Source organism: Parambassis ranga, chromosome 16 (genome assembly GCF_900634625.1).
Source record: "Parambassis ranga chromosome 16, fParRan2.1, whole genome shotgun sequence".
Taxonomy (NCBI): domain Eukaryota; kingdom Metazoa; phylum Chordata; class Actinopteri; family Ambassidae; genus Parambassis; species Parambassis ranga.
In genome coordinates, this window is record NC_041036.1 from 22,158,854 (window position 1) to 22,179,574 (window position 20,721).

Below are 20,721 nucleotides of genomic sequence, written 5' to 3' on the forward strand. Positions count from 1 at the left end.
AGAGACAAGTTGATCTGTCCTAATATAGAGTCTCCGATCAGAGGAATAGCATCCTTGAGGAGCTGTGAAGGGATCGGATCCAGAAGACAGGTAGTAGGTTTAGACTTGCTGATGCTGGTGGTCAGCTCAGGGAGGCCGATGGGCGCGAAGCAGTCCAGAGTTAGATCAGGATCCGTTTCCAGAAGTGGCGGTGTATCCTCAGCGGTCACAGAGAGATTGTGGTTGATTTGTCCTCTAATAGTGGTGATTTTATCGGTGAAGAAGCTCATGAAGTCTTCACTACTAAGAGCTGCAGGAATGCGAGGTTCCACAGAGCTGTGGCTCTTTGTCAGCCTGGCCACGGCGTTAAAGAGAAAGCGCGGGTTGTTCTTGTTTTCTTCTATTAGTGATGAATAGTAGGCTGTCCTGGCTTTACGAAGGGCCTTCTTATACGTCAGCAGACTGTCTCTCCAGATCCTCCGAGAGTCATCTGATTTAGAGGACTGCCACATCCTCTCCATCCTACGTGTAATCCGTTTCAGTGATCGGATGTTTGAGTTGTACCACGGAGCTAGCCTCTTCTGGTTTGTAGTTTTCTTCTTCTTCAGTGGAGCAATCCTGTTTAAGACTGAGTGTAGTGTGTCTGCAGTGTTGTTGACAAAGCAGTCCAGCTCTGCAGGAGTAACATTTAAGTTGGTACCCCCATCAGTACTTGGGACTGTGGGGAGTACTGGTAGGATTGCTGTCCTAAACTGCTTTACGGCGTCTTCAGACAGACATCTGCTGTAGTAGACCTTTTCCTTAGGTGCTGGTAGGTCTGAAAGAGAGAAGTCAAAAGTTATTAATGAGTGATCTGAAAGAACAGGATTTTGAGACCACACTAGCAGGTTCTCAGCTTCCAGGCCGTAGGTGAGAACCAGGTCGAGGGTGTGACTGTGGCAGTGTGTGGGTTCATTTACTAACTGAAAGAACCCAACTGAATCCAAGAGTGAGTTGAAGGCAATCTTCAGACTGTCGGAGTCGAGGTCCATATGAATGTTAAAGTCACCCACTATAATGACTTTATCTGTGCTAAGCACTAAACTTGATAAGAAGTCTGAAAACTCCAGCAGGAACTCTGAATAAGCAGCAGCAGGTGGACGATACACTACGACGAGTAAAACAAATTCTAACTTCTTCCAGCTTCCGTGAGACAGGCTGAGAGTGAGACTCTCAAAAGAAGTATGAGTAGACTTAGGTTTAGGATTCATCTGAAGACTGGAGCGGTAGATTGCTGCCACTCCTCCTCCGCGACCTGTAACTCTAGGAACATGACAGTTAGTATAACAGGACGGAGTTGATTCATTTAAAGCAACATATTCTTCACCCTGTAACCAAGTCTCAGTGAGACAAAGTATATCAGTGTGATGATCAATAATTAGATCATTAACTAAGAGCGACTTAGAGTGTAGGGATCGTATGTTAAACAATCCACACCTGAGTGTTCTGTTACCTTGTTCTATGTGTTTGTGTGTGTTAGTGTGTATTTTTATGAGGTTATTATGATTAATATATCTTAACTTGTGTGCTTGATGAACTGTGGGAGGACGTGTGACCGTCACCACTTCAATAACATTATTAAGCTTAGTGTTTCTATGTGTATTTGTGTTTAATGTGTTTCTAACTGAGGGCGGCAGTCCTCCAGGAGCAGCAGAGAGGTGTGTAGGACAGCGACTCTGCCTCCTGGCCTCGACCCTGGGTTGTCAGGTTGGTCTAATAAACTTGGCTATGTTGCTAGAAATCAGAGCTGCACCACCCTGGGTGGGATGGATGCCGTCTCTCCTAATAAGGCCAGGTTTCCCCCAGAAAGTTTCCCAGTTATCTATAAAGGCCACGTTATTTTCTGGACACCACCATGACAGCCAGCGACGGAGCGAGGACATGCGACTAAACATGTCATCACTGATCAGATTTGGGAGGGGACCAGAGAACGCTACGGAGTCCGACATGGTTTTAGCTAAATTACACACCGACTCAATATTAACTTTAGTGACCTCAGACTGGCGAAGCCGGGTGTCATTAACACCGACGTGAATTATAATCCTACTGTATTTATGCTTATCTCTCGCCAGCAGCTTCAGGCTACCCTCTATGTCGCCCGCTCTGGCCCCCGGGATGCACTTAACTATAGCCGCTGGTGTCGGCTTTACATGCCGCAGAACAGAGTCGCCAATAACCAGGGTCGGCTTCTCAGCGGGTGTGTCGCCGAGTGGGGAAAAACGGTTCGATATGTCAAGCGGCTGGTGGTGAACCACGGGCCTTTGTTTCGGGCTACGCTTCCTTCGAACCGCCACCCAACCTCTCTGACTTCCCGGCTGCTCAGTGGCTGCCGGGGTGCGGATAACATCAGCTAAGGCAGGCTGGTCCGCACAGGCTAACTGCTGCTGGCTAGATGCTGTGGCTACAGGTCTATTATCTAACATGCGGAGCCGAACCTCTAACTCGCTTAGCCTCGCCTCCAAGACTGTGAATAAGCTACACTTTGTGCACACCTCACGCTCACTAAAGGAGGCAGAGGAGTAGCTAAATATGTCACAAACCATGCAGTGAGCAGGAGAGGGAGATGCAGAGCGAGTGGAAGAAGCCATGCTAAGCGCTAATGCTAACCGCTAAGTTACGGTAAGCTTCGCTACAGTGGTAAACGAGAAGGGAACCCAGAAACTGGTGCACTTAACTCTAACACTACGGTGCTTGTGTATTACCACAATAAAAGCAAACACAATATGTCTAATGCAGAAAGTCCGTAGCACCAACAGCGTACACCAAGTGAACAAACAGGACAGTGTCGAAACAGGAAGTGACGCAATACGTTACCCACTGACGCAATTTGAAGAGCACATATGCAAATAAGTACACAAAATATAAATTATGGAAGTAAATGAAGCTATATACATATAAATGTGCATGTGCGCTACATCAGCTGTTGTTGCAATGAATCATAGTGCAAAAAACTGTCAGGAGGTAAACAGTTGTACATGTGCAGTTATTGGATTGGATATTAAGGTGCATAGAGAAAAAAAATAGATAAACAGTATTGCAGTTACTGTTACTGCATGTAAACATGTCAGCATGTAAACCAGGGGTCAGCAACTGGCAACTGGCGGGTCCGGACCCAGAACGACCCGAACTTATAGTCTAAACCTGACGGGGTACTTCTATTTTAACTGCCGCAGCTTTTATTGACTGTACGGTAGTGGCTTAGCACATGAGGAAACGTACAGACCAATTGCATACGAGTTTATCCATCCCACGTGATAACCCTCAGCCAATCAAATCTGGGCATTTCAGGTAGTAAAATTTGCAACTACAATACAAGTTGCACACAGGTTACACACGTGAAAAAACGAGAGAAAAGAAAAGAAAGACAGCGATGAACCAGGGTTAAAGTGGACCAGAATGGTCCAGTACGGCATTCCGGCAGCTTCTATTAATAGGTATGCATTCGGAAAATGATTAAATAGTCTTAAAATAATGTTGTAATTTTTCAGAGATGCAGGTTGCAGTCTGATTGTTTCCGTCACACAGATATTCAACAAATCAACCAATTAAATCCCCTCTGCACTCACACACTCACCACTTTGTTCTGCTGTATCTGTGCATGCAAAGAAAGTTGCATTCACAGTTTCTGTGACCTCGAACGGTACACATCAGTGAATTCAGAATTTAGTACAGGGCTCAATAACCATAATTGGATGGAGGAGGATGAGGAGGAGAGGACCCAAACACAGGATTACAGATTATTTTCAAGCATACTGAATGGAAATCAGATTTGAAAATTGTAGCTGGCATAAGTTATGTTATCTGGAGAGGTGGATATGTAGCAAAGTATTGTTCAAGTTAAGTAAATTAAAAACTTTGTCTGAAGTGATAGTGTTTCCAGCATTGTGGAATGCACAATGCTGGAAACACTATCAACACCGAATATATATATATATATATATATATATATATATATATATATATATATATATATTCGGACCTTTGCTTTGAGACATTTTCTCTAACTGGACCTCTTCAACTTGAAGTTGTATACCCCTGATGTAAACAGTCGGTGTGTAAACATGTCAGCATGTAAACAGTCAATGTGTATGTGGGTTATATGTCAGTGTGTATGTGTGGGGTACAGTCCATTGTTACAGACTCCTGTGAGCTGTTGAGGAGTCTAATGGTGGAAGGGAAGAAAGAGTTCCTGAGTCTGGTGGTCCTGCACTTCACACTCCTGTACCTCTGGCCGAGGGGAGTACAGTGAACAGATCTTGTTGGGGTGGGTGGGGTCCTTGATGATGGAGGCAGCTATCCTGTGGACTCTGCGATGGTAGATGCTCTGCAGAGAGGGCAGAGGAGTCCTGGTGACACAGTCTTCACCACTCTCTGCAGGCGTTTGCGGTCCATGGCGGTAGAGCTGCCATACCACATAGTGATGCAGTTGGTCAGGATGGACTCAACGACGCAGCTGTAGAAGCTGCTGAGGATCTTCAGGAAGTACAGCCGCTGCTAAGCTTTCTTCACCGGCTGTGTGGTGTTGAGAGTCCAGGTGAGGTCCTCCGTGATGTGGACCCCCATATATTTGAAGCTGCTCACCCTCTGCACTTCCAGTCTCCGGCTAAACATTGGCTGATGAGGTCTCCTCTCTTTCCTCATGTCCACTATCATCTCCTTAGTCTTGTCCGTGTTGAGGGTGAGGTTGTTGTCCTCACACCATGTCACCAGTGGCCACCTCCCTCCTGTAGACTGCCTCGTCCCCGCCTGTGATGCGTCCTATCATGGCGGTGTCGTCTGCAAACTTCAGGATGATGTTGTCTGTCTGGGAGGCCACGCAGTCATGGGTGAACAGGGTGTAGAGCACATATGTCAAAGTCAAGGCCCCAAATGAATTATCTATGGCCCCCCAGGATGATATTTGATTAGTATTAGAACTGGCCCGCAGGCCGTAGCCGCCCGCTGGTGTTTTGCACGCACCAATACTGAGCCCCAACCCCGGGCCTGGCTCCAGGGTGGGGCCCTGGCTGCGCCATACCGGGCGACGTCACGGTCCTTGTTTTCTTTTTCATCATAAGGGGTATTTGGACCGCTCTTAGTCTGGCCCATCACCCAGGACCTGTTTGCCTTGGGAGACCCTGCTGGGGGCATTAAGCCCCCGACAACATAGCTCCTAGGATCATCTGGGCACTCAAACCCCTCCACCACAGTAAGGTGGCGGTCCACGGAGTTTCAGAGTCTCATCCAGTGTACCTTTTAGATATCATTCCTGAAACATCACTGCAAAGTCCACTCATGGTCAGCAATGTCTGAGATCAGAGTGAAGACTCTGGGATTGACTGAGTACACTTTCTTTCTTCTTCTTTCACTCAACTTTGTTGCCTTTCTCAGGATTTATAGAAAAGAAACACCTTTATGAAAGAGAGAGAATAATCTCAGTTGAGATATCAAATGCCAGAAATTTACAATTGGAGGAACTCCAGTGCAGTCCCACTGGGTAGTGTATGGTAAAGCAGTAGTAACTGCCAAATATCAGGCAGATGTGAAGGAAGTGATGTGGTCGTTGACAATCTCTTTGCCGCTTCTGCTGTGGTATCTGAAAATTGTCTAGCCAGTTTGGTGCAGGTGGATAACAGCTTTCTGATGATGATGTATGTATGGATAATGCCAGTGAGGTAGTGACCGAGGAGGGAGAGGAAAGAAGAGACACTGGAGAGGAACACGTCAAGGATGGAGTCTGTAAAAGTACAACAAAAGAGATTTGAAATTATAAAACCTTTAATGTTTTCTTACCCAGTAACAGAATGTTGCGTGTTGTTAAATTTGCAGATAGGGCTGCAAAATATTATCATTTTAATATTATTGCAGAATACAGAGTACATGTGGTAGTGTGAAATAATTTCTGTATCATACACTGACAGGAAGAAGTTAAACATACATATATTTCCCAGATATAGGTTGCAGGCAGTCACGCAGGCAGGTTCCTGTATTGAAGCAGTGGAACTGTCAGTGTGAATCTTGGATTAACCTCCAAATCACATTTTCTGACCAACATCTGTGCTTTCTGGACATGTAAGAGGTAAAAGACAGATTTTCCAGTGAACACACGTTTGCATCCTCAAAGTAGTCAAGCTACCTGACAGTACAATGCGCTGATTGGCCTATTTGAAATAAGGCACGTTAATGGCAACCAATGCACAACCCCCAAACTGTAGGGGTGAAATAAAACGTATGTTAAGTCAAGATGCTTTTAAAATCATTACCATTATTTTATTCAAATGATGAAACTGAATTTACCTCTGGAAGGTAACTAAAGAGCAGAAAAATACAGACTACAGGCAGAAGAGACTGTAGAATGTTTTAATATATTTAATATTTTGACATAAAAATATAAAAATTACTGTTGACACTATTGCAAGTGCCCCAGAAACGTTTGACCATATGTGAACTAAAAGTTTGTGTCCCTGTTACACAGACTGCCTGCATTTGGACATGTACAGGCTTATTGGACAGGTCTTCTACAGCAAATAACATTATTTCAACATATTCTTTGAGAAATTAAGGTATAATTTTGCGGAATGTATACGTTTTATACTGTGAATGTCAGCAATCAGTTAATTTTAGGGTAATTTTCCCATGAATTTGTCCCTTTTTTTATTTTCACAGAAAAATTCTGTGTTTTCCACATCAGAATCAGAATCAGAATTACTTTATTTATCGCCGAATGGAAATTCTTGTTTGTTACAGACAAATAGAAGCCAAAGATAAATTGAAATATGAAATATAATGAATATCTAAATACCTAGATAGCATTTAAATCCCTGAGTTGTTTCTAAAGAAGAAGAAACATATTTGCTACTGTATAAAAAACCTTTACATTGTAAAGAGCATGAACACATATTATGACTGTGAAAAATTAAAGTTATATAATGTTTCTTGATTTACAGTGATTCACTGTATTTACTACGGTGATATAGTATTTTGTATTTTACGGTCTTTTACTGTTGCTATTTGACAGTTTTTTACAGTAATTTCTACAGACTTTTTTTACTTTTTTGTTGCAAAGAGTTAAAAGTTACAAAAAACTAAAGTATACTAAGGTCGTTTCTGCATTTTGTACTGCAATGATATCCAAGTATAATGCAGTAGAAGGAAGTCTAAATACTTTTACCAGGTTCAAATCCATACAGAATTTGACACAAACTAAGACCTCAAAGTTATTGATGGCTGACTAACTTCAAAGAAGTAGTGCATCATGCCTGTAAGCCAGCACCAGTGTAGGTGGCCATAGCATGTGAAAGAGTAAGCCTGCATGCTGGAACATGTTGCATTAGATGGCATGCCAGCATACATTTAGAATGCACACAGAGGTGACATTACACATTTGTTTTTGTGTTCTAATTGACAACCATTAAAGCTTTAACCCCACAGTGCCTGTTTTTAAAATGAAGAGAATCTTGTGGCTTCTTGCACAAAAGCAACATTAGAACGTATGCAGGGTTTGTCACATTTGTGAAAATTACCACAAAAACAAGGACATTACAATTGGCACTTCTGGGACCTATATTTTATACCTTCCAGTTACCATGCAGCTCCCCTCTAGATATAATTAATGTTTTCCAGGACAGGGTGAATAACATATGAACCAGCATATGGTATATTTGTGTGCATACACGTATTTAGTTTACCTATAAACTCAGTTATTTGCCTCAAATTTGTTTAAAGTTGGTTTTATGCAGATTGCACATGTAAGCTAAGACAGACAGGGGGGATGCCTGCAGAAGGACCGCTACATAGAAACATGGCATAATGAGAAGAAGTCAAAACAGATGAAGTAGAGGACAGTGGTAACACTCAGTGCAGAGGAGACGAATGCTGCCATAGTACACCAGACTTAATGGTAACCATGGAAATAATTATAGAGCAGATAGACAGACTGTGTGAGAGCTACAGAGAAAAAGAGGGAGGTGGAAAACAACAGGAGAGAGGAAAACAAAAGGGAAAGAAAACTGTGCAAAGTAGCTTAAGTATGTATGGAGTGGAGGAATCCTATAAGCCAGCAGGTTAAAGTGTTTTAGAGTGTGGATGAAAAGGCGGTTAAACCTCACAGAATCAGATTTTTAGGATTTCTGTGATATGAAAGCTAGAATAAATGATGCTATCATCTGTTACATGAAGGTTATAATGGTTTTTTTTCCTATAGTATGGTGAGGGTGTCTGCAGCTTCAAGTTCAACAAAAGGAACTGACAAAAATGCTTTAGACTCAGTTGTCATAGAGACAGTTCTTAGAATTTACCCTGGAGTGTGGATGGTTTATCATTGACTAATGATCAATAAATGGTGTGTCATTACAGATGTGGAAACTGCATTATATTGTGCTTATATACAGCCTACACTGGCATTACATACATGTTTAAAGTTTAACTAACTAATATATTTCAAATTTGTCATGATTTACCTGCGGTTGTGCTGTGCATTCTGGGTGAATTACATGTTTTCTACACAGATATGCTCATCGGACTGTCCATCAGCGGAAGGTTAGCGGTAGATTAAAAAAAGAAAAAACCCAGTGTAACAAATCACTCTCTCTCTCTTTCTCTCCCAGTGGCAATGCACCGAGGGAGAAAGAGGCAGGGAGAAGGAAAGGTCGAAGCGCAGAGGCATCAGTGGCTTTTCTCTCCAAACTGTCTACCGGATAATATCCGTCCAGGCAGAAGGGAGGATACATTTCTTGCTTGCCAGGCGGATTACTTTAAAGATATACCTCCGTTTGGTGGGAAGAAATGCGAGGGTTGCATTATCGCCTCGTTTGTTTTTTCTCGTGCCGCCTGTGCGCTGCGCCCAGTTTGTAGGCATTGCAGATGTTTTTAGACTTTGTTATTACTCGTTTATTGTTTTGTTTATTTGTTCCTGGAGTTTGTCCACAGCCTGCGCCAGAAACGAAGGGAGTTAAATCAGTAGAAAAAGCACCGCAGACAGCAAAGCGAGGCGCGTTTGCTCAGCCTGTAAAGCGGCGACTGTACAGTGGCTTAAACACCGCTCCGCTCCTATACGCACAAATGGCTTGGAACGCACACTTGTGTTTATGTGAGCGCACAAGTACCGGCAGACACGGAGCTCCTACATTCGTTTTTGATGGCAACTAAACTCCAGAGTCCCCGGCAGAAGCTATTTCACCAACAAATCCATGGAAAGTTTTCTCTTTCTCATGCAAAAGGGCGGACACAACAGCCCAACAGAAAGCCATCGCAGATAGACGATCATCTAAAAGATGAAAGCAATTGGCCTTAACGGATCTTTCGTCGGTCACCGGAATTGCGAGTGCAGGGTCGGGGCAGAAGGCGTCGTGGAGAGAGGAGAGGGAGAGGTCGCGGTGGAGGAGCTCTTTTTCCAAGTGCGTGTCGCTAAACAGCCGCTAGTGCTCGAAAAGCAGGCTGCTGCTGCTGGCGCCGGGGGGAGGCGGGGAGATGATGAACAGTGCCTTATGGTGAAATAATAACAGAATGCTGGATTTGGGATTGTTTTTCTGGCGTTATTTCTCTCTAATCAGTCCGAAGATGTGAAATAAGGAGCAGTGGCCTACTCCCTAACTGGCATCCTGTGTTCTGAACAGTGTGGAACTTTTGGGTCACCTTAAAGGTAAAAATGAGCACTTTGGAAATGTAATACCTGCAGGGGCAATTTCAACCAGTGAACGGACACTCATTGCACCATCAGGCCACTTTCCAGTTCGTGTTATTTTGTTTTCTTATTTACGAGAAAAATCCTATACCACTATATTGTAGGTGCAGGGTTAAATATAGTAATTATTTTCAGACATTACAATGATGTCTTTAGAGCCTTATGTAACATATGCTTACACATATTCTGTGTAATTTAGACAGCTGTAATTGAGTTGCCTTTTTCTATACACCGATGAAAACGAAAGATTCATCATATGTATTCATATATGCTAAATATTTAAATGTCACAGATTATTTAAGACTGACATTTATCCAATATTGAAGAGTTTGAGATTTGATTTCAATTGCTTTGTTTCAGCCTTTTTTCTTGCTTCTTTTCTAAGACTACTAAGTTTGCGGATACATAACATTTTGGTTGTTTATAGACCACAGGCTATAATTAATATCCTTGTGTTAGGATTATCAGAACCTCAATAGAAAGCAACAGAGAGACTGGAATACATGCTGTGGGGATTCGGTCTCTCTCTTTCTCTCTCGTTCCCTCACACACACACACACACACACACACACACACTGTCTGTAGAAGTTAAAACACAAAGCACTGCCTTATCTAATTTTATAGAGAAAAACTCAACAGAAAAATTATTATATACTTTTTCACTGCAGAATTATTGACGGAAAGGGTTTCAAATGCTCTAGTTTTGAAATCGCCATCTAGGTCAATCTTTTGTTAATTTATTATCATATAATCTAAACAAGAAGGAGCGTGATCTGAAATCACAACATTACCATAGAAACAGTGTTGTATGTTTGCCCTTAATTCAGAAGAAATTAAAAAGAAATCAATTTGGGAGTTTTTCGCTCCACTTTGCATCAATAGCAAGAGTGTTGAAGAATTTCACTCAACACTGTATTCCAAGTTTGCTGTAGTGGGTGTTTTTAATGGCATACCAGTATATGGTGGGCTTGCAATCACAGTGTGTGGGTCTGAGAACATAATCCGACCCAGAGCAGTGTGAAGATACAGGTTTTATACAGGTGGGGTTAGGGGATAGTGGGTGTGCTCACAGGTAAGGGAAAGGAAAACAACTTACAGGGTGAGGGGAACAAAAGAGTAGGTTTCACAAGGTCTGGAAGAAAGTTAACAATAGACAAGAGAAGCAACACCTTAACCACTAGAGGATCAAAGCAGTAGACATTGTGCTGTGGCAAGATATTATGATTGTAACTCTGAGAATCTTCATTAAGTCTTCATCAAGAGAAGGCTTTGACTTGTGGGTTCAGTTCTCTCCATATGTCTTGAAAATTTAATTCTTTAATAAAATAATGGATAGCTTCTCGACTCCTGGTATGAGACTGATTTAAACTTGTAGATCTGTCTAACCTAGGTTTTAAAGCACAGTTTAAGTTCTCTGCAATTATATGTTTCCCCACAAGTGTTAAAAGCATCAGGAAAAAGGTTTACAAAAAACTTTATTACCTAAATGCTAGCAGGGAACCCTGGAATTATTTTTTTTAGTTGTTGTAGGCCCCTGCTTTTCCAAGTAGAACACAAGTCCTACACATTGAACATAAACATGAACATGAATATCTCCCCTCTGCCCGCATATGTGTCCTACCCCTAAAGACAGTCTGTTATCGCTGGTGACCGTTCCACAAACACAAGTGAGGATCAGTCAGACCACGCTCTGATTTTCACTCACATGCTGCTGACATCACCAGACATCTTTTCACTCTCTTTTATAAAAATAATAATAGTATAATTCAAGCTGCAAGCAGCGATGACGGGCCCTCGCACTCCTTGCGGTCCGCGGGACTCACAGCCGCCGCCTCCCCTATTGTCCCATGACCTCTGTCCCACCTGTACCGGCACGAGCAGTGGTCTGCAGGGCAAAAGAGTCCTCCAGCCAGTAGGTGGCGCAGTGACTGTAGCATATCAACATATCAATGCGTGCAGAGTCAGATGTTCAGCATGACTGTAAAGTTTCATCCATATAGGATGAAGTATGACATCAATTTCCTGTGCATTGGCGAAGGGTCAAATTTGTGGCGGAGTGACGTAGTGCTGTGTTTTTTTGGTCCCTAATGCCTTAAGAGTAGCCAGACCAATTTTGAGCCTGACTGGACAAATCTCCTAGGAGGAGTTCATAAAAGTGTGGAGAGTGAAAAATGCAAAATGGCGTCAAACGGGGACTCAGATCTCATTCTAGGGGGCGCTGCTGAGCTATGTGGCCACGCCCACATATGATGAGAGGTGATATGAAAAGGTGCACAGGGGCTGATGTCATGATAGAGTAAGAGGCAGGTAGACTTGATAAATCAAGAAACACAGCAGCTTTCTCTATTGTGCGAAGGGTAACCTTTGTGGCATTGCCCCGCCCACACTGTGTAACATCGAACTGCGTTTTTTTCATGGTTTTTCCAAGATGGCCGGTATGGTATGAGGCGATATATCAGCGTACCAATTTTCATTGCTGTAGCTGTTATGCTGAATATTTTCAAATTCTAGGGGGCGCTGCAGAGCCAATTTGCAAGTCGCATTCGTTGCGACAGTTTCAGATCGCCATTTTTCATGAACCTGGCCAGTCTGCCAAGTTTGGTGAGTTTTTGAGCATGTTAAAAAGAGAATAATAAACGCTTGCATTTCAATAGGGCTCTCGCACGTTTCGTGCTTGGGCCCTAATAATAATATAATAATATAATATTATTATATATATAATATAATAATAATGACGTCAGGTAATTAGAATACAAAAAAATTGTAACTGTATTCCGTTACAGTTACAGTCTAAAGAGATGGTAATTAGAATACAGTTACATTTCTAAAGTCAGTGGATTGCACAACCGTACTTTCACATGTTGACTCTGCTGGATGGAACAAGTCACGTAAAAATCACTGTCCTCTTACAACAAAGATCTTATTTACGGCAGACGTCTGACTCTCCTTAGTGCTTGTCTTATTGTGTGGTCATATACGTGTTTATGACGGTGAATGGTCATTGGAGTGAGAGCTCTTACCGTCAATACAACATCTTTGATCAAAGCTAAAGTTTTTGGGCCAGCAAACTGGACAGAAAGCTGCAGGCGACAGAGAGGACAGCAGGGTGTCAGAGTCTGAGGATGAGATGCTGCGTGCTTAATGCTCCTCAGTCATGATGCCGGTACACTGTTAGCGTCAGGAGTGAACTATTTAGCTGTTAGCTGCTCTGTCCAAAAGGGAGGCTGATTAACATTTAGTAGGAACGTGTCTCTTGCAGTCAGCTAGTTTAATACATGGTAAAATGAGTCTTTTTTTATGTACATATTCAAGTATTTTTTTGTGTGTGTAAAATGACTTTGGGTTATGTTGTTTAAAAAATATATAATTCTGATATCATTACGTTCTGTTTCTCTAAATAGAATAACTGTGTGAATGCAGCTGGAACAATCTGGACATTTTCTATTGAATGTTATATAGCGTCCTTTGTAGTAAGCAGGGACTGATGTTGCACTCTATCACTCAAAATGCAATTCAGTAAGTAATCCAAGTATTCAGAATACTTTACTCAGACTGAGTAATGTAACGGGATACATTACAAATTATGTTTTAAAGCATGTAATCTGTATTCTGTAACTGAATACTTTTTAAAAGTATTCTTCCCAACACTGATAATAGCACATTTAAAAAACTGAAATGAACTAAATGTTTCCCATGCACCAGGTAGATAGATAGATACGTTCCTACTCTCACCTATGGTCATGAGCTCTGGGGAGTTTAGTGGTTTATGGGTGGGACAATGGGAAGGTTTATTCGCATTCAACAGCATTTGTCAGGGGAGGTACATGGGTGGCAGCGGGGCAGGTCTTTAGCCTCTTTCATCTGGACTTTGTACACATCTTAGATCCTCCTGATCACCATTCCTGAAGGCTCTCTTGATTTGGTTAGGAGTAACATCAAGGTCCTTGATCAAGGAGGTTCTTGATGTTACTGGTAATCCAGGGTTTGTTCTTGGAGAAACAGCGTACAGTTCTAGTAGGAACCACAACACCCATGCAGAATTTTATGTAGTCAGTTATGCAGCTTGTGATACCCTCAGTAGACTGAAAACAGTTCCTCAGTGCCTCCTCTGCCTCAGGAGACAACTTCCTGAAGGAGCATGTGGTGGTGAGTTCTCTCCATACCTTAGGCTTCTAAGCTGGTGCAGAATGAGATTGTGGTCTGACTTCCCCAGTGGTGGTAGAAGAATGGCAGTGTAGTCCTGGCTCCTCTGGTGGGGCAGTCGACATACTAATGCAGACAGTGAAGAGTCCAGCATCATGTTGGTAAAGTCCCCGGAGATACACATGAAAGCTTCAGGGTGCTGCGTCTGTAGTAGTGTTGGGAGGTTCGGTTCTTTTTACAGACTCAATTCAGTTACTCTCGAACCCTAAAGTGAACAAATCTTATTGTGAGTCATTTCGTTCATTTAGTTCATTTTTACAGCCAGTGGCGCAGTGGAGCGTTGAGCGTTGTGTGTTGCTAGGTGACTGGAAGTCTTGTCCAGACGTGAATAAAAACAACTGAAGAAGCTGTGGCCGCGGTTCTCAAAAGACTGAAGACAACATGGTTTGCTGCAGCTGACAAAGTGTAATACACAGCTACCACAAGCAATTAAAAGCATGTGAAAACATAGGAGAGCAAATACACACCACGATGCAGTGACTTATATCCTGCATCCTCCCTGCCATTGTTGTTTAACAGCGCGACAGTGACTAGGTAGCTGTCACGTGACAAATGAACGAGAGTGTACTGCTTCCCACACAGCCTGAGCTGTGAACGAGAACGAATCTGTGCAGCCAGAGCAGCCTATCACGTGACCAATGAACGACGAACAAGGAGAACTGCTTCTTACACACTGGTAAACTTAAATATTTCTCATTAAATGAACACAGATATGTGCAGCAGAGTGGATGAAGTACAGGAACTATTAAAGTTTAACATGATTAAAATAATATGATTCAAATTTAAAAGATTTAAAGAAACAATGATTAAATATGATTTCATGAAGCTGCTTGGATGAGCAGCGAAACGTCTTCAAGAAAACTTTACAAGTCCAGACCCTGACAGTTTTAGACGCAGCATCAGAAACATTATTGGCAGTAACATATATAAGCGCATTTAAAATTCAAGTACTATTCGAAATGTTTGCTGCCTATTTCTCTCATGCTGTTCATGTAAAGTATAGGGACTTATCAGCAGCCTACGTTGTAGTCACAGTTCATACATCAAAAGCAAATAGAGTGTCAAACCAAAATTCTATCACAACAAAGGCAAACATACAAAAAGCCCTGAGCGTTTCAGCGCCATTAAGACACCCACTCCCTCTCCAGCCTGGCTCTTGTGCTCTCTTCCTCTCTCTCATTCGATAAAAGTCCCCCTTCATAGCTCGCCCTTTCCTCACCCTCTCCTCCCCAGTTATTGCTCCTCACATGCAATTTCTCCATTTTTACTCTCTTTCTCTCCTCTTGCTTTCTGTCATGTTTGTCTCCATACATTGCTCTTGCCTCCTTCAACCCACCCATACACACGCACACATACACGTGTCTGCATCTCTTTCTCCCACTCAACTCTTTCTTACTCTCGGAAGGTCTCAGCTCTATTGTGCCACCCACACATTCCGTTTTCAGTGTTCAGCTTAACATAAGATTTACATTCATTATGAACAAGAACAGCATTTCACATGTTGTATGTATATGTCACATGGCTATATACACAAACACATGAACACATGAGCCAGATGTACACTCAACAAAAATATAAATGCAACACTTGTGTTTTTGCTCCCATGTTTCATGAGATGGACTTGAAGATCTAAACTTCATTCCAGATACACAATATTACCATTCCTCTCAAACATTGTTCACAAATCTGTCTAAATGTGTGATAGTGAGCACTTCTGCTTTGCTGAGATAATCCATCCCACCTCACAGGTGTGCCACATCAAGATGCTGATCTGACATCATGATTAGTGCACAGGTGTACCTTAAACTGCCCACAATAAAAGGCCACCCTGAAATGTGCATTTTGTTTCTGCTTTATTGGCGGTCTGGGGACTCAGAACCAGTCAGTATCTGGTGTGACCACCATTTGCCTCATGCAGTGCAACACATCTTCTTCGCATAGAGTTTATCAGATTGTCTATTGTGGCCTGTGGAATGTTGGTCCACTCCTCTTCAATGGCTGTGCGAAGTTGCTGGATATTAGTGGGAACTGGTGCACGCTGTCGTATACGCCGGTCAAGCACATCCCAAACATGTTCAATGGGTGACATGTCCGGTGAGTATGCTGGCCATGCAAGAACTGGGACATTTTCAGCTTCCAAGAATTGTGTACAGATCCTTGCAACATGGGGCCGTGCATTATCTTGCTGAAACATGAGGTGATGTTCATGGATGTATGGCACAACAATGGGCCTCAGGATCTCATCACGGTATCTCTGTGCATTCAAAATGCCATCAATAAAATGCACCTGTGTTCTTCGTCCATAACAGATGCCTGCCCATACCATGACCCCACCACCACCATGGGCCACTCGATCCACAACATTGACATCAGCAAAGCGCTCACCCACACGACGCCACACACGCTGTCTGCCATCTGCCCTGAACAATGTAAACCGAGATTCATCCGTGAAGAGAACACCTCTCCAACGTGCTAGACGCCATCGAATGTGAGCATTTGCCCACTCAAGTCTGTTACGGCGACGATCTGGAGTCAGGTCAAGACCCCGATGAGGACGACGAGCATGCAGTTGAGCTTCCCTGAGACGGTTTCTGACAGTTTGTGCAGAAATTGTTTGGTTATGCAAACCAATTGTTTCAGCAGCTGTCTGAGTGGCTGGTCTCAGACGATCTCGGAGGTGAACCTGCTGGATGTGGAGGTCCTGGGCTGGTGTGGTTACTCGTGGTCTGCGGTTGTGAGGCCGGTTGGATGTACTGCCATATTCTCTGAAACGCCTTTGGAGACGGCTTATGGTGGAGAAATGAACATTCAATGCACGAGCAACAGATCTGGTTGACATTCCTGCTGTCAGCATGCCAATTGCACGCTCCCTCAATGCTTGTGGCATCTGTGGCATTTTGCTGTGAGACAAAACTGCACATTTCAGGGTGGCCTTTTATTGTGGGCAGTTTGAGGTACACCTGTGCACTAATCATGATGTCAGATCAGCATCTTGATGTGGCACACCTGTGAGGTGGGATGGATTATCTCAGCAAAGCAGAAGTGCTCACTATCACACATTTAGACAGATTTGTGAACAATGTTTGAGAGGAATGGTAATATTGTGTATCTGGAATGAAGTTTAGATCTTCAAGTCCATCTCATGAAACATGGGAGCAAAAACAAAAGTGTTGCGTTTATATTTTTGTTGAGTGTATATATATAGAGCCACTCTCCAAGTTTGGGGGTCACAGCCCCAAGGATTCCAATTACCATGGGGACCACTGTTACCTTCACCTTCCACATCTTTTCTAGCTCTTCTTTAATCCTTAGTATTTCTCCAGTTTCTCATGTTCCTTCTTCCTTATGTTGCCATCACTTGGGATTGCTACATCTACCTACATCCTATACACTATGCCTGCCACTTGGTTATGCCGTTCCATGTACGCCCTGCCTGCTAGCATCTTACACCCTGCTGTTATGTGCTGGATTTGCACAGTCTGCACCTGGGGTCCTGTCTGGTGTGGTAGATCCCAGCCTCTATCGATCTTGTGCTCAGGGCCTGTTCCTGTGCTGCTACGATTAGTGCCTCTGTGCTGTCTTTCGGTCCAGCTTTTTCCAGCCACTGGTAGGACTTCTCGATGTCAGCCACTTCCTGTATCTGTCGGTGGTACATTCCGTGGAGGGACTTGTCCTGCCATGATGGTTCTTGCTCCTCTTCCTCTGCATTGGGCTTCTGTTGCCTGAGGTATTCACTAAGTATTCCATCACTTGGGGCCATCTTCCTGATGTACTCATGGATTTTTGCTGTTTCATCTTGGATGGTGGCTCTGATGCTCACCAGTCCCAGGCCTCCTTCCTTCCTCTTAGTGTACAGCCTCAGGATGCTGGACTTGGGGTGAAGTCCTCCATGCATTGTGAAGAGCTTCCTTGTCTTCACATCAGTGGCTTCTATGGCCTCTTTTGGCCAGTTTATTATGCCAGCGGGGTATCTGATAACCGGCAGGGCATAGGTGTTGATGGTCTGGACCTTGTTCTTCCCATTTAGCTGACTCCTTAGGATTTGCCTTACTCTCTGTAGGTACTTGGTTGTGACTGCTTTCCTTGCGGCTTCTTCGTGGTTCCCATTTGCTGTAGGATTCCAAGGCACTTGTAGCTTCCCTCAACATCCGCTATGCTGCCTTCTGGGAGATCAATTCCCTGAGTTATGACAACCTTCTCTCTCTTTGTTATCATTTGACCACACTTGTCCAGTCTGAATGACATTCCAATGTCGTTGCTGTATATCCTGGTGGTATGGATCAGTGAGTCGATGTCTCGCTCACTCTTGGCATACAGCTCGATGTCATGCATGTACAGAAGGTGGCTGATGGTTGCTCCATTTCGTAGTCAGTAACTGAGACCAGTCTTGGTGATGATCTGGCTGAGGGGGTTCAGGCCTATGCAGAACAGCAGCGGGGACAGCGCATCTCCTTGGTAGATGCCACACTTGATAGAGACTTGTGCAACTGGCTTGAGGTTGCACAACCTGGGTTGTTTTCCACAGCCCCATTGAGTTCCTTATGAAGGTCCTTAGGGTACTATTGATGTTGTACAGCTCCAGGCATTCCAGGATCCAGGACTCCAGTGACCTTAGCTATTCCTTTCTGGGCCCTGCTCATGTATCGAGCCATGTGCTTACTCATCTTAGCCGCTATGATGCCTGAGGAGCTTCCATGTTGTGCAGAGGCAGGTTATTGGCCGGTAGTTGGATGGGACTGCTATATATATATATATATATACAATATGCATTTTATTAATTGACCTCAAAAAGTAAAAGGGGAAAACTAAAAAAGCAACAAATGCTGAACAAAAATCCTGTATACTTAAGCAAAACATAACACTAACACAAACAATCAAGGACTATGCCTGAGTGCATCAGTGCATAGTGCATCAGCCCTAAGGCATCTGTCCTCCAGGCTAGATTAACTTCAGGTCACAGAGAGCCATCTTAGCAGGAATCTTGCTTGCACAGATTTCTGGCAGGTGAAAGAACTCTCTCAGTGAGGTACAATAAGCAACAAGCAGAAGGAAGTTGAGGGACATTCTGCCACAGTTCTGATGAGCTGAGGAAGCCACTTATATATATATATATATATATATATATATATAGGTATAATAATATAATTGTATATAATTCATCTTTTATTTTTACTGTACATATTCGATTACCATCTATGCTGGTGTGCCTGTTTGTAAGTAATTCCTCTTATCTCTTATTTTACTGCACTATGTTCTATTTTATTCTATTTAACTCTTGCTGCTGGTACCCGAATTTCCCTGAGGGACCTTCCCAAAGGGATAATAAAGTATATTCTATTCTATTCTATTCTTAAAGTAGGACTGCAAAACTGCTCCCAGAGCACTGGCTGGGTTCTATTTTTTATGCATTTGTGTACTCCTACAGGAAGCCATGGATGATAAGGGAGGCCTGGCTTCTTCTAACGCACCATAATGCAGCGTACAGTTCTGGCAATAAAGAATGTGTACAGTACTGCCATACACACAAGAAAGCTATAAGCAAACAAGACAAACAACATGTGGCAGTTAAACCACCACATAACAAATTTCAGAAACAATGGAGCCACATAAAGCTAATCCCAGGCAGGGTGCTCAGGATCCTCAGCTTGCAGAGGTTTCCACATCTCTCCCTGGCATACACTACTACACCTGTCTACTTAAAGACTTTCACTACTAACATCAGGTCCCTTTACAACCACAGGCTAGTCACACCTGCCATAGCCAAACCTTTTGAAAAACTAGTTCTGGGATGTAAATCCGCAATTTCATCCATTCTAGACCCACACCACAATGCAACCAGATCCACAGAAGATGCCTTATACTGCTCCCCACACTCTTTGTAAGCATGCTTTTTGTTGATAACATCTGTGGTTTTAACACCAAGATATGTATGAAATACATAACATTATGTGCATATGAATGGTGTGTAGTTTTCAGTTTTTATAAGAAACATCACATGCTACATGCAATAACAATGGCATTCTGTTCTAAAAAGTTGGTGATCAGATTTTTGTATTTCTGGGTAAAATACAAAAAGCAGATACAGTTACAGTTACAAGATCTGTACCCCCAAAATAAATCCCTCCACTATAAGGTGTATTACATGCTCTATTTGACTGCCAACTGGTACCGAAGTAATTTCCAGGTCTGTATATCTTGGGGAAAATGAAATGAAGTTTTGAAAATGAGGCCTTGTTGCCTCGAAGCAGGCAAAAATAAATAAATCAGTCCCTTTACCTGGCATGGACAGTCACAGAATGGATGCTTCACTTTCCTCTTAGCTCTTTTGATGCCAAGCTGTGCAGGGCCTTGTCGCTAGGTCCAAAAGGTAGAATTACACGCTCTTATGAGTGACTTTTTTGTGTCAGGGTTTTGATTAGGATAAACACACATGTGCTTATCTACTGTGACATTATCAGCACAGTACTTGATGTTGGAAGATACAGTGTCAGTGTAACCCTAGATCTTGATGTGCATAGCTATTTTATTCTCTTGCAGCAAAGCAGTCTTGCAGATGGGAGCGTGCACCCTCTGACCAAGTTTTTATAGTTGTAATGGCTGATTGACAGTAGTAGATCTGACAGATCCAGATGTGGGACTGGGACTGCTCTGTAAGGATGCCTCAGACTGGAGTAGTCAAATGTGTTAATCCTTCTGGTCGAGCATAGTACATATTGTACAAATTTGCTGAGGACTGTCTTCTAGCAATCCTGATTAAAGTCTTCAGCAGTGATGTACATTCCATACATACATACATTCCATGCTGCTGTCTGTTTACACGTCATGAAGCTGGGCAAGAG

At 43.0% G+C, this 20,721-nt stretch overlaps 1 protein-coding gene across 6 annotated transcripts in view; it reads left to right on the top strand.

Moving 5' to 3' along the window:
* Nucleotides 1-20,721, top strand: part of syngap1b (synaptic Ras GTPase activating protein 1b) — a 245,108-nt gene that overhangs the window by 121,078 nt on the left and 103,309 nt on the right. The window contains exon 1 of one of the 6 annotated variants that reach the window (XM_028426630.1): nucleotides 9,499-9,637. The exons of the other annotated variants lie outside the window; for them this stretch is intronic. The gene's annotated coding sequence lies outside the window, so the exon portion shown is untranslated. Of the gene's footprint in view, nucleotides 1-9,498; nucleotides 9,638-20,721 lie in introns of those variants that run through there. 6 annotated transcript variants of the gene reach the window in all.